The sequence below is a fragment of the Triturus cristatus genome, chromosome 6 (genome assembly GCF_964204655.1).
Source record: "Triturus cristatus chromosome 6, aTriCri1.1, whole genome shotgun sequence".
Lineage (NCBI taxonomy): Eukaryota > Metazoa > Chordata > Amphibia > Caudata > Salamandridae > Triturus > Triturus cristatus.
Window position 1 is genome coordinate 142,871,212 of NC_140589.1, and position 14,054 is coordinate 142,885,265.

The 14,054-nt window shown below is 48.2% G+C and overlaps 1 protein-coding gene across 4 annotated transcripts in view; it reads left to right on the forward strand.

Moving 5' to 3' along the window:
- The window catches only part of BABAM2 (BRISC and BRCA1 A complex member 2), a 922,754-nt gene that overhangs the window by 388,559 nt on the left and 520,141 nt on the right, over positions 1–14,054 (forward strand). The window lies entirely within an intron of this gene.

Here is a 14,054-nt window from a genome sequence, read left to right on the forward strand (position 1 = left end):
GTTTTTTGATGCATTTTCAACGGATGCACTGTTTTTGGAATTTATACAAAGTACCATCTTTATAACAAGATTTGGTCTGTCACCACCCTAAGATGCCCTTATCCTTTTTTATTTCCCACCCCTCACCCTGGCTTCCTCCTTGCCTGTGAAGGGAAACGCTTCCATACAAATACAGAATTTCTGCACAGAAATCTGGATTTTGTGAGTCAGGGGCCTTGTGATTAATAAATACTATGTCCTGTTTCGGGTGTGGTAACTACTATATAATATCTGTGCAAATCAGATCTGTAACTTTGATCAACCAGAGGAGAAATGAAGGTGCGGATTTGGAGAAGCCATCCTCTGCATACTGAGTGGTGTGAACTTTGGGTACCCCTCCATATGTATGTGCATACATGATTCACAAAGGATTGCATCTACTTTGCTTTCTGCCCCCACTCCATCTCCTTTCCCCCTTTGGGCACACTGGGGCTAAACCCCTTATCTGCCACCGGAAGCAGAAAGACTGTGGTGCCCATTTTGGCATGGAACATGACACAACGTCAGGGTGGGCCACCCCGCCCCTCTTTTTTTGGTAATTGATCCATGGCATCCAGTGGGCTTTCTGCTGCCACCTGTTGGTCGGAAGATTGGGCCAACCCCACCCCTTTTTTCATAAAAAATCCCTGGTGTTTAGTGGACGTTCTGCCCCTGCTAGAGGGTGCTTTTGGGGTAAATCCTCCCAATCCCTCGCCGAGAGGGTTGGGGGACGGGGCAAAGGACTGTTCTGGGGAACACTTGCCCATGTCTGAGTGGTTGTTCCCCCTTCCCTGCCGTGTAGTATGTGGATCCCTGCTTGGGGACTGTGGTCCTGCTGCGATCCCCAGGCTGGAATGCACTTGGTAGTGGTATCTTTGCAAAGGTGACATGTCCTCTGCATTCAAGTGGTTAATTCTAAGGAATAACAATCTACCCTTAAATGCCAGTTGATTTGAACATACGCTTTTCACAATAAATATGTCAGGACTACTGTTTTTATCATAACTTTTCATAATAAACGGATTAAGCCTATAGCCTTGATCAGTGGCTTGTCACCATAACCAACACAGTTTGTATCGAGCATAAACGTTATCAGCAGCCAGTGCAATACAAGCACTCTTTTTCAGTGGAAGCATACAACTCCTGCTAATCAAATGCGGTACTCAAAGTAATCAATGTGAATGGAGCCTAAGCTGAGTGCTGTTTAGCCAGACCTAAAAATAGATTCCTTCCAACATTCACCCAACTTGGATTTTTTTATATGAAAAAAGAACAGTACAGGTTCATAAGCACAGGTCTGCAAGTCAGGATTATAGGTCTAAAGACGGGGAGTTGGGAAGTATGAATGTATGAAACGCTTTAATCCCAACCTTTACCTCCTTCCATTAAAACCTAAAAATGCAAGGAGCTTTGTTGTGTTCTTTGGTCCTGCTCTCACACTGCACCTGCCTCTCCCTTCCTAACAGGAGAGGTACTGAAGAGGGGGGCATTTGCATTTCCCCTGCAGTAGGACAGCCATTGTGATATTGCATGTCTCTGAAACAGCGAGCAGCTGAACTGCAAAACATGAAAACATCTTTCCCAAGGGTGGAAGTGCCAAAGCAGGGCTCTAAAATATGAAAAGTCTCTGTTAATTAGCTTGTTAATTATGTTGTTAAAGCAGAATCAAGCCTCATCCTTTTTGTTTCCTCTTCCTCTCCTGGTCAATGGAATGTCTATTTGAGAAGAAGAAAGGGTTCAAATGTTCAGGGGCGCCTCTTCCTCCTGGGCACTGAGACACATGATTTGTATTCTGTGGACCTGACTAGCATCCCTTGAAAACGCTTTGTTGGGCAGGGGTACTTCTAGTAAAGATTGCCAGGTGTGTTTACAATCTGGGAGCTTGTGCCTAGGCTGAGCTTTCTGCTGTCGTGGAACAGAATTTAGAGAAATGTATCCAGTGGTTTTCATTACAAGTCTTGCTGCACCCCCACATATTAAACGCACACAAATTGGGGGAGCAGTGTGTTAGAAAGCAAGCTGTAGAGCTCAATTCTAAACTTCATCCCTGCACATCTTTATAAGGATGTGTTTTCAATTCATCATCTTGACATTGGCTGATGAAAAGCTGAAGGCGATAGTCTCCGTTCGGCAGCTCTGCAATACCTTTGGTGGACCAATGCGGTGAGGGCCTGATGCCACCACAATTCAGAGCATTTTGTTTTGCTGACATTGATAGTGAGATATTTAGTGGGTTGTACTCTTCCAAAGAGTTTACAGCCCCTGGAAACCTGTCAGGCTTAGATCCATAAGACTGAAACTGCCCGCAAACATCAACAGTGATGTGTGAGGCTTCCAAGTTTGGTGGAAAGCAGGTCTCTTGCTTTGAAACAGAGGACAAGTCAGCCAGATATACATTAAACCGGTTTGGAGCCAGCACAGATCCCTGTTTTATGTCATTGTGGCCAGCAGTTCTGGTTGCTGGCCTCGGCGCTGTCATGAATGGCTTTAATCCCTGAACATAATAGGGATCGTGTGGAGTACAGGAGCAATAGACAGAATAGAAATAATTTGAAATGCAAACAAAAGTATTAATCTAATATTGTTATATTTACTGATTTCAACAAACACACAACATAATCTTTGAAAGGTTTCAGATATTGGATGATATGCCTCATTTTAAGGCTATATCAATTAAAAGAAATTCTTAATTTGAGAATAATAAATCACTGAAGAATTTGTCAGCCGGATAAACTGACCTTTGTGGGTGAGACTAGCCCAGGCCATTTCTCAGTTTATCCCTCGCTTTTTTATGAACAGGCTTAAACCCATGTGTTAGTGCAGACTGTCTGTAACGAGGCGAGTAGCCCACTGTTGATGTCCATGGTCTTGAATGTTGGACATGGTTGATTATGTCTATCCTGGGCAAATTCTGTAGAATAATCAACGAGACAACATATAGAATAACAGACGGGTAACAGTGAATTACAGGAATGTTTTTCCCTGAAGGTTCTGAGTGACATACAAGGAGGAGCAGTGCTTACTTTGAGCCGGTGTTTGCTGGTGCTGACCACCAGCGCTGATATCACCGGGCCAGAACACTTGTGTTTGCCACATCCAATGCAGACATCAGAGAGAGTTATGTACCCATCCGACTCTGTAAACAAACCACGTGACATACCTGCGATTGTTGCATCCCATGCTCTTCGTGTTATCTTTTTGTTTTCCACTCCAAGTAGCCCATCCCATGATCCACCCAGGCGCCCTGTTCCCTGAGCCCGTGCATTGCTGGCCTGGCCACCCCGGGCTCGCATTGGCGGACTCAGGCATTTGGGCTCTGTTGGAGCGGCGCGGGGCGGTGCGTGCGTCCTAGTATGTGGTATTTGTCTATATTTTTAAAGGTTCTCCCTTAAAATTGATAATAACATTCTTATTAGTTCAGGGAATAAGAAATCACTGCAAATGTCAGGTCTAGGTTAATACGTTGCTTTGTTATATTGAAGAAAATGGTTGAAGCCATGTGTGAAGAAATGATGACGGGGTAAAGGAGGGGGCTGGGAAAGTGCTGCAAGTGTGAACTATTGTTGTAACACACGTTTAGCATGCTTTGCCTGGAAGTCATGCCCTACTCAGCGTTGTGTGTGACTGGACTTGGACACCACTGCCACAAACGGCGTGTAGTTTGCTGTTGAAAGCATTGAGGGCGCAAAGTGCTTAACTTGGCTGTTCTTTCATTTATCTGCTATGTGGTGCTGAAAGGGTGCTTGGAACAAAGTTTTTTTAAAGAATGCGAGGAAAGGGAGACGATAAGCCGACACAGGGACATAAAGCCGGCCTCACTCTCATCGCCCCAGGATGTATTACATGGCCGCTGTTCCATGCGGGGTTGTCAGCATGAAGATAGCACTGCGGAGGGATGGAAACCAGCCCCTGGTGAAGGCACCACTCCACGCGGGACTCAGACTTGGTGTCAATGTGTGATTGAACCCTTTGGCGGCCCCTAGGCAGTCTAAATGTCGCCCCCCCCCCAACCCCTCGCAAATGCTCTACTAATACCCAATGCACCGGATTTTTATTACAGCTGCCAGAAGATGAGCTTTTAAGAGACAAACTATGCACTTTAAGTTGTAATGGGTACATTACATTAATACGGTATTTTCTCTATGTAAAGAAATGTAATGTAAAGTTTTCGTTTCTTTGAGTCGATTCATTTTTTCCTATCTTTTGAAACAATATGTAAGAAAGCTTGATTGTAATTTTCTTTCAAGATCAAATCAATATTATTTTGATCCGTTATCGCGGGCCCCTCAGGCCGGTACATACTTTGCCTATTTGGTAATCCCGCACTGGTTGGTGTGGCGTTTTGTGCCAGGGGCCGCTAACACTTACATTCCGCAAGCTCTCATTCAGCGTCCCCATTGCAGGCAACACATGTTGCTTCCGAACTCAATGCTGTTGAGTCTGCAATTAAATGACATTATAACCAGACTCCGTGCTATCTTCCACACACCGCAGACTCAATGTCCTGCTCCACTAAGCTTCTCAGACTCCAAGACATCCTCTAAACACATTGCCTGGACCCGTGCTGTCCATCACACACAGATGTTGAGACTCAGTACCATCCTCCTCACAGCTGCCCAGACTGAGTACCGACCGTTACACCGAGCCCAGACTCTGTGCCCTGCTCCACACAAAGCTCTTCAAATCCAGAGAACTCCTCCACGGACAGCTGCCCAGAGTCAGAGGCATCCTCTACACCAGGGTTTTCCAAAGTCGGTCTTGGAAGGCCGGATCCATGCCAGATTTTTAGCATATCACCATTTAGATAAATGTCATTATCTTAAAAATCTGGCATGGATTCGGCCCTTGGAGAACCCTGCTCTACACACAGCTGTCCCTTGCAGTCTCAGCTTTTCCATGCATCCTCCACACACGTGTTCTGACTAGTACCCTCCCCCCCCCACAGCTGCCCAGACTCAATAGCATCCTGCAATCAAAGCTGTTTAAACTCAGAACTGTCCACCACACAACTCCTTAAAGCTATTCAGGTTCAGTGTTGTTCACTACACAGCCACCCAGCCTTACTCCCAGTGTTCACACAGCTGCCTAAGATCTGTGTTGGCCTTCACACACAGATTAGTGCCCAGACTCCATTCCATCCTCCTCACAACTGCCAAACCCAGTATTTTCCTCGACTCACAGCTGCCCAGATTCAGTGCATCCTCCACATACAGCGGTCCAGACACATCGCCGCTTCCACACATTGTGCAGCCTGAGTACCGTCCTCCTCACAACATCTCACATTCCATAGCAATCTCCAGATAAATCTGTTTAGACTCTGTATCATCTGCTACATGGCTGCCCAGACTTGGTGCCGTCCTCCACACAGCTGCCTGGCCACTCTGCAATCCTCCACACACAATGGCCGAGACTCTTAGCTGTCCTCCACACACAGTGGCCGAGACTCTGTACTGTCCTCCACACACAGTGGCCCAGACTCTGTGCTGTCCTCCACACACAGTGGCCCAGACTCTGTGCTGTCCTCCGCACACAGTGGCCCAGACTCTGTGCTGTCCTCCACACACAGTGGCCAAGACTCTGTGCTGTCCTCCACACACAGTGGCCGAGACTCTGTGCTGTCCTCCACACACAGTGGCCCAGACTCTTAGCTGTCCTCCACACACAGTGGCCGAGACTCTGTGCTGTCCTCCACACACAGTGGCCCCGATTCTGTGCTGTCCTCCGCACACAGTGGCCCAGACTCTGTGCTGTCCTCCACACACAGAGGCCCAGACTCTGTGCTGTCCTCCACACACAGTGGCCCAGACTCTTAGCTGTCCTCCACACACAGTGGCCGAGACTCTGTGCTGTCCTCCACACACAGTGGCCCCGATTCTGTGCTGTCCTCCGCACACAGTGGCCCAGACTCTGTGCTGTCCTCCACACACAGAGGCCCAGACTCTGTGCTGTCCTCCACACACAGTGGCCCAGACTCTGTGCTGTCCTCCACACACAGTGGCCGAGACTCTGTGCTGTCTTCCACATACAGTATCCCAGACTCTGTGCTGTCCTCCACACAGCTGCCTGGCCTCTGAGCTATCCTCCATGCACAGAGGCACAGGCTCTGTGCTGTCCTTGACACACAACTACCCAGACTCTGTGCTGTCCTCCCCACATGGCCATCCATGCTCAGTAGGATTCTCCACACAGTTGTCCAGTCTCAGAACCGTTCTCTACACAGTTGACCTGAAACGGTGCCATCCTTCGCACACAACTGCTCGGACTCACTACCATCCTTAACACCCTGTTGCCAAAACTCCATGCCATCTTCCACACACACTGCTGTTCAGACATAGTGCCTTCCTACAGGTGTCCAGACTCTATGATATCTTCCACATACAGTTGTTCAGACAAGATCTGTACTTCAAACACAACTGTCCACACACTGAGCAATACTGCATCTACAGCTGCCCAGTCAATACCGTCCTTCCCACACATCTGCACAGATTCACTGCCATCCATCATTGTCTATACCCAATGTCAACCTCCACCCAGAGCTGCCCTGACTCAGTGTCACCTGACATTGCACAGAGCCTAACCTCGCACACAGCCGAGCCTAACCTCGCACACAGCCGAGCCTAACCTCGCACACAGCCGAGCCTAACCTCACAAACAGCCGAGCCTAATCTCACACACAGCCGAGCCTAATCTCACACACAGCCGAGCCTAACCTCAGAAACAGCCGAGCCTAACCTCACAAACAGCCGAGCCTAACCTCGCACACAGCCGAGCCTAACCTTACAAACAGCCGAGCCTAACCGCGCACACAGCCGAGCTTAAACTCGCACACAGCCGAGCCTAACCTCACAAACAGCCGAGCCTAACCTTGCACAGGGCCAAGCTTAACCTCGCACACTGCTGAACCTAACCTCACAAACAGCCGAGCCTAACCTTGCACACAGCCAAGCCTAACCTCGCACACAGCCGAGCCTAACCTCACAAACAGCCAAGCCTAACCTCGCACAGAGCCAAGCTTAACCTCGCACACTGCTGAGCCTAACCTCACAAACAGCCGAGCCTAACCTCGCACACAGCCAAGCCTAACTTCGCACACAGCCGAGCCTAACCTCACACACAGCCGAGCCTAACCTCGCACACAGCCGAGCCTAACCTCACACACAGCCGAGCCTAACCTCGCACACAGCCAAGCCTAACTTCGCACACAGCCGAGCCTAACCTCGCACACAGCCGAGCCTAACCTCGCACACAGCCGAGCCTAACCTCACACACAGCCGAGCCTAACCTCACACACAGCCGAGCCTAACTTCACACACAGCCAAGCCTAACTTCACACACAGCCGTTCAGACTCACTGCCATCTCTCATTTCTACAAGAGTATATATTTGCATTCTAGCATAGAAGACAGGGGAAATAACACATCAGATGGGGCAGGCGCTGGACATGCCCAGTGAAGGAAAAAGGAATAAATAATATTGTTGTAGCTTGAATATCGCACCCCTGCCATGTTGTTACAGTGGCCAGTGCTTACTTGGGACAGGCTCGGGGCACTCAGCGTAAGACAGAGGAGCTAATGGAACAGGTTGGTTCAGTGTTGAGATATAAAATATTTCCAAGTTTGCGAGGTAGTGAATACATCTCAGAAAATGAATTCTGAAAGCCCATTACCTGGCAAGCAAACATTTGGCAGCAAACACTAGGCCTCGCAAATTTATATGACAGAACCCCCAACACACATATTTGTAGGTGATTTTGCTTGAATCAACCCTGAGAACTTTTTTTTTAAAGTTTGATGAGCCGATTATTTTTTTAAAAATATAATTGAAAGGGAAGGCTACTTCATGGCATGATTTTTTTTTTTAAACTTGTTTTTATTGGCATTTGTTAGTACAGTTGTTACATATCAGTATTGGAGCGTGGCGTCATTAAGTACATTGTTCCAGTCAGGTGATATCCATCTTGACATGTAGAAATAACTTTACTGCAATTATATGCCATGTAACAGGTATTTGCCATATGAATAAACAAACCAGGGAGGGGGAGAGTAAACTAGGGGCAGTCATGGACTATCAAGGATAGGGCAGCCGGACCATCTCACATGTGGTCCGTTAGGTAACTGGTGAGACAACGCAGTGGGAACCCCTGGTCGGGGGGCTACTTCATGGCATGATGGCAGTTTAGCACACTCATACCCGAATGACATAATGGATAGGCTACTTTGTCACACTAGAGGTATAAGAATGTCTCTATCATGCTTTGAAAATGGTAGCAGAGCAAACACACTGGAGAGGTCTGGATGTGCAGTCAGAAAAATGCTGTAGCAACGCATGTCTCTCTCCTTGTTACACCTTCGCCAACCACCGTCTTCTGGAAGCCATGGCTTTGTTCAGTGACATTTATCCACAATCTCAGTTGGGCAGCTGTTGTATGTGTGCAAAGCCAAATTGACCTGTGCTCAATAAACAGAGTGAGTATGCCCCTTTCAAACCATTGGCTTGCTTGAGTGAGCCCCATTCAGCCATTGGCTGGAGGCATTGTTAATCATATTTTGATCAGCCCATCATCGTTTCACTTTCTTGCTATTGTATGTAATCTTCCACTTCCTTGGAAGTACTTCTATTGGAATGCATGAAGGATTATTTCACATCTGTTAAGTACACTTAATCACAAACTACCAAAGGTATCACACCCAGTGTACTTAGGGCTCAGCGCTATACTCTCGTGGCGTTACCCGCTCAGCGCGGCCCCTCTAACCTGGTCTTAGTACACTTTATCGCCACGTTTTGTGTCATTCAGTTCTTTATAATTTATTGTATACAAAAGCAATCAGTCTTTGTTATTGATTGCTTTTTTTTTTTTCACCCGCAAGACAGATTGGTTTACTTCACAGCAAATCAAATGCATTACTGTGAACACCTAAGGACCGCCAGTTTCTGTAGTGATTTCAAATAAAGGGACAACACTTTGGCGTTTGTTGCAACTGCATTAAGCTGACAAACCACTGGTAAATTCAGCGGTGTATCAGCTTCCTTACTCTCGCCCCAGGCATCAGCTGAAAAACAAATTCAGCATTGATCGCTTTGGCCAGGGCCACTGGAAGTGGGTGACAGGGATGGACCAAAAAAATGCATCAGTATTGACTAAATTAGGTGGCAAGAAAAAAGAAATTTTGCGGCTTAATGCAACATTTATTGTGACAGCATTACTTCATTATTTTGTCATTTTTACATATTACCATTATCTGGGCGAAGTTTAATTTCATTTAACACTAATACATCAATAAGCAACTGAAAGGTGAGCAGTCTACCACTGCAAGGGGCCTTCCACTGCACGGTAATACATGCAGGTGCAATTTTAGTAACTTTCGAAAAATATGAACTAGAAACAATATTTTAGTTAAAATCCGAATATTATGTAGCAGATGATGGTTTATGTGACAAATGCGGACAATCCATAATTATTGTTGGGACGGAAAAGTCCTTTGCATGGTAAGACACGAGTACCCATGTCCTGAGTGCTCACATGTACTGTTGTCTGGATCCCTTATGCTGATGTGTTTTTTGTCATATGCGAACATGGATCATGTGTGTGCACCATAACATAGGCCTGTCTCACGTATTGTGGTCTTGTTGGACCGGGATGGGCTACTGCCTTCACCACAAATTAAGCAGCACAAGCGCGGTGGTGACAGCGTACCGTGTAGTGATTAGTGGTGGAGAACAAGGCCTGCGTCACTGGAGTGAGGCCTACGGACTCGCCCACTTTTTTAAAGGTTCCTCTGCAGTGTGCTTTACTCACCCCTGACCTACATCAGGCAGATGTAGAAGGGCATGCGTGATGGAAATGTGCCCAGTTCATGTGTGCTCACATGAAGTACACTACACAAGGGGTGAAGTGTGGTACAGTGCATGCATGGTAAATGTGTGTAAGCTGGCAGTGTGTGTTTTAAAAATAAAACATTCTAGTACAATACAGAAAGGCAGCAGTTCTGAACTGTGTGCACAGACTGAATGTGTTTGCTGCATGTAGTTATGCTATTCTACATGAGGATAACAATGCGGGTGAGGTAAGAGTGCTGTGGATGTGCACTGAGTGCAAGTGTGTCTGCACTGGTACATTACATGGAGGACCCTGGGTTCCATTTTGGGAATCCCAGGCTTGCCTGGTTGAAAACATGAGTAGAGGAATCCCCCAGACAGATGTGTGTATTGCTTCATTCTTGTAAGCTGGGAGGGACATGCACTAGAGGATGGGAGAGCCAGACTCTCTCTGCATTTCAAAGGGCTCTTTCATTCAATGATAGATTACAAGGAAGGGGCCTGGACACATCTCAGGAAGAGAGAGATGGATGGGGCTGATAAGGTAATCCTAAAGAGTAGAGCTGGGAGCACAGGATTAACGTTTTGGTGCACATATCACAGTGGCTGACATCCAAGTATGAATGCTGTTCACTCCCATGAATGCTGTTGTGGGTTTATCAGCTTCGGAGTCCTGCCTGCTGTGGCAGACATCCTACAGGAGAAAGAAGAAAGGGGAACAATGCCCATTTCAACGAAACAGAACCCCAACATAAAACTTCAAATACTCAGTCACTAAATTATATTTTGTGTCTGATAAAGGACTATAAATAGAGGTTTGAGCCCCCAAATGTTGTCATCTGCCAAGCAGCCAGAAGGGCTGTGCGAGGGGGAGCAGCTCTGCAAAATCTCTGCCTGTGGCCCGGGACTGGAGTTCCAGGCTTGCTAGTCTCTTCTGGGTGAGGGTACATCACCCAGGGACACCAAGACCCCCTACCCTGGAGCACAGCGCCTGCCTGCTCACCTTTGTGGAAGAGGAGAGTGTTGGAAAGAGCAAGACCCAGGGGGAGCCCTATTGTGAGGGCTCGTTTGTGAGGTATGAGGAATCTGCTTTTGCACCGATCGGGCCATAGCCTGTGTGCTGGATTGATTCGGCGACACCAGTGTACTAGGAGAGGCCGCCGTGGACTGAGCCGAGGAGCGAGGGTTGAGGAGAGGGTGTCAGACTTCCACAACCTCGTGGTGGGGGCCACTGTGAACATCAAAACCAGTTCAGTGTGACCGGACATATGAGTGCTGTGATGGCGACCCCGTATGTCGCCAGAGACGCTGAGACGAAGGGTTTGGGTCATCGGCCAGGACCATGAAACTGCTGCTGTGATCAAGGCTGTTCATTCTGCAAACTATACCGAAGGAGGACGGAGGATCAAAGTATGTCGCCAGAGCCCCATCGGCGCAAGGAGATCAAACTACCCCCATCCCTTGAGAAGGGAAGTGTAACTTACTGCGCGTTCACCGGAGCAGGAACAACCCCAATTGCTAGACCCATCCGGTAGAATGGCTCGAAGGAGAGAGCCTGCGCTTGCCGGATTCTGCCACTTGGGACTGTATGCAACCTGACTTTGCTGATCTGGAGCAGGACTACACTGCACTTCTGAGGCCCAGGGGACGTACTGTGATTCGTACCTCGGCCCTGCAGACTCTTGCAATTTGACTTCCGAAAGGAGTCAGAGGGGAGAACTCTTGAGTACGGCCTAATAGTTTACATTCTCTGCATGTGGCTAGCAATGAATGGGAAATTACATTGGACCCGTTGCACTTAAGCAATTGGGACAGGGAGTTGTCTGACAACTGCTGGAGCCCCAGTCTCAGGGGAGACTGCGTGTTCGTTTTGAGTGTCTTTTGCCTTTGCATGAGTAGAATTAGAATGGAAATGCTTCTTCTTATTTCAAAACAAGTATTTGACTGGACCTTTATTTATTGTTTGCGCTGCTTGCACTTTGAGTTATGAGTTGTGATCACTGATCTGTATCGGCGCCTCCCTCGAAGGAGCCTCGACTGCTCATCCGACGCTCCCCGAGAGTCGGGTGCATTTGAGCAGGATCCATAACAGGTCGGACCCTGGCACATTGGGAGTAACAGTCCTCAGCCCGGGCCCAGTCGCTCCTGCTTGCCAGTGGCCCTGAACGGGGTTCTGACAAGTATACAGAAAACACTGCGGCTACCAAATCGCATTATTCCAATAGCCCTATCGTTTGCAAACCAGTAGGCCTGGTTTACGCCTGAAAATATAAGCCAGACCTATTGGCTTTGCCAGTGCTGGTTTCCAAAGTCTTCTCTTCTGCTGCTTCCAATGACATGAACAATAAAAGGCCAGTGTTATCCGTGGACAGGCCGCTTCTCTTCCGCTCTCCCTGCTGCACTTCCGACTCACTGCAGCGATCTGCCTCGGTTTTAGGTATTTTTCTGTAAACTGAGCTTCAGGCCCTTTGAAAATACAGATGCAGCTTGTCGGAGTAATGCCCCAGCATGGGAAGTGGGGGACATCAAGGGAAAGGCTGTGTGTGAGGCCATGGAGGGGAGGACACCAGGAGGGAGGATGCGTACCCTCGTCTTGCGGTGCCATGTGATGTTATTGTATTTGGAAAAAAATGTCCATGTTCCAATAAATGCGCTTTTATGGCGGTGATGCTAGCGAGTGGAAACTCACTTTGGGCGGATAAACAGCTCGCGCCTGCTTTGAACTCTGTAGTAATAGCATGCAAGGGGTCTGCTAACACACTTAGGAGGAACGCCTCATAATAACGTCACCTGGGAGATGGGGCCTGGAACCGCGGGCTGGTGCTCTGCGGCGATGCCCACCACGGCTGACTCAGCCTCGGCATCTTTCTGTGCTGGCACACTGAACCCTCTCACGGCCTGGGAATCGCGGGGAAATTCCAGCCCAAACCTCAGCTGCAGCACACCCTGTAAACAAACGACATCTGTACTGGGAAAGGAGATGCAGTTACAGGAAGCAGGCCTCACCTTCCTGGGGTGAGTGAGTGGCGGCCGAGGGCTCTGCTCAGATGCCCGGGGGCGTATCGAGCACAGTTCCCCGACGTTCATTTCTGACACAGAATCCTGTTAAACAGCATGCTTTGTGTCAGTGGAAGCTGTACTGTTGTGTCTGTGGATGTGTTTCATTGTGTTCTGTCTGCGGATGCTGTTTCTTCCTGTCTGTGGAAGCTGTATCACAGTGTCTGTGGCTGCTAAGTCACTGTGCCTGTTGAAGCTGTGTCACAGTGTCTGTGGAAGCTGTGTCACTGTGTCTGTGGAAGCTAAGTCACTGTGTCTGTGGAAGCTGTATCACAATGTCTGTGGCTGCTAAGTCACTGTGCCTGTTGAAGCTGTGTCACAGTGTCTGTGGAAGCTGTGTCACTGTGCCTGTGGAAGCTAAGTCACTGTGTCTGTGGAAGCTAAGTCACTGTGTCTGTGGAAGCTGTATCACAGTGTCTGCGGATGCTAAGTCACTGTGTCGGTGGAAGCTGTATCACAGTGTCTGCGGATGCTAAGTCACTGTGTCTGTGGAAGCTGTATCACAGTGTCTGCGGATGCTAAGTCACTGTGTCGGTGGAAGCTGTATCACAGTGTCTGTGGATGCTAAGTCATTGTGTCTGTGGAAGCTGTATCACGGTGTCTGTGGATGCTAAGTTATTGTGTCAGTGGAAGCTGTACTGTTGTGTCTGTGGATGTGTTTCATTGTGTTCTGTCTGCGGATGCTGTGTCTTCCTGTCTGTGGAAGCTGTGTCACAGTGTCTGCGGATGCTAAGTCACTGTGCCTGTTGAAGCTGTGTCACAGTGTCTGTGGAAGCTGTGTCACTGTGCCTGTGGAAGCTAAGTCACTGTGTCTGTGGAAGCTGTATCACAGTGTCTGCGGCTGCTAAGTCACAGTGCCTGTGGGTGCTAAGTCACTGTGTCTGTGGAAGCTAAGTCACTGTGTCTGTGGAAGCTGTGTCACAGTGTCTGTGGATGCTTAGTCACTGTGTGTGTTGAAGCTGTGTCACAGTGTCTGTGGAAGCTGTGTCACAGTGTCTGTGGATGCTTAGTCACTGTGTGTGTTGAAGCTGTGTCACAGTGTCTGTGGAAGCTGTGTCACAGTGTCTGTGGATGCTTAGTCACTGTGTCTGTTGAAGCTGTGTCACAGTGTCTGTGGATGCTAAGTCACTGTGTCTGTGGAAGCTAAGTCACTGTGTCTGTGGA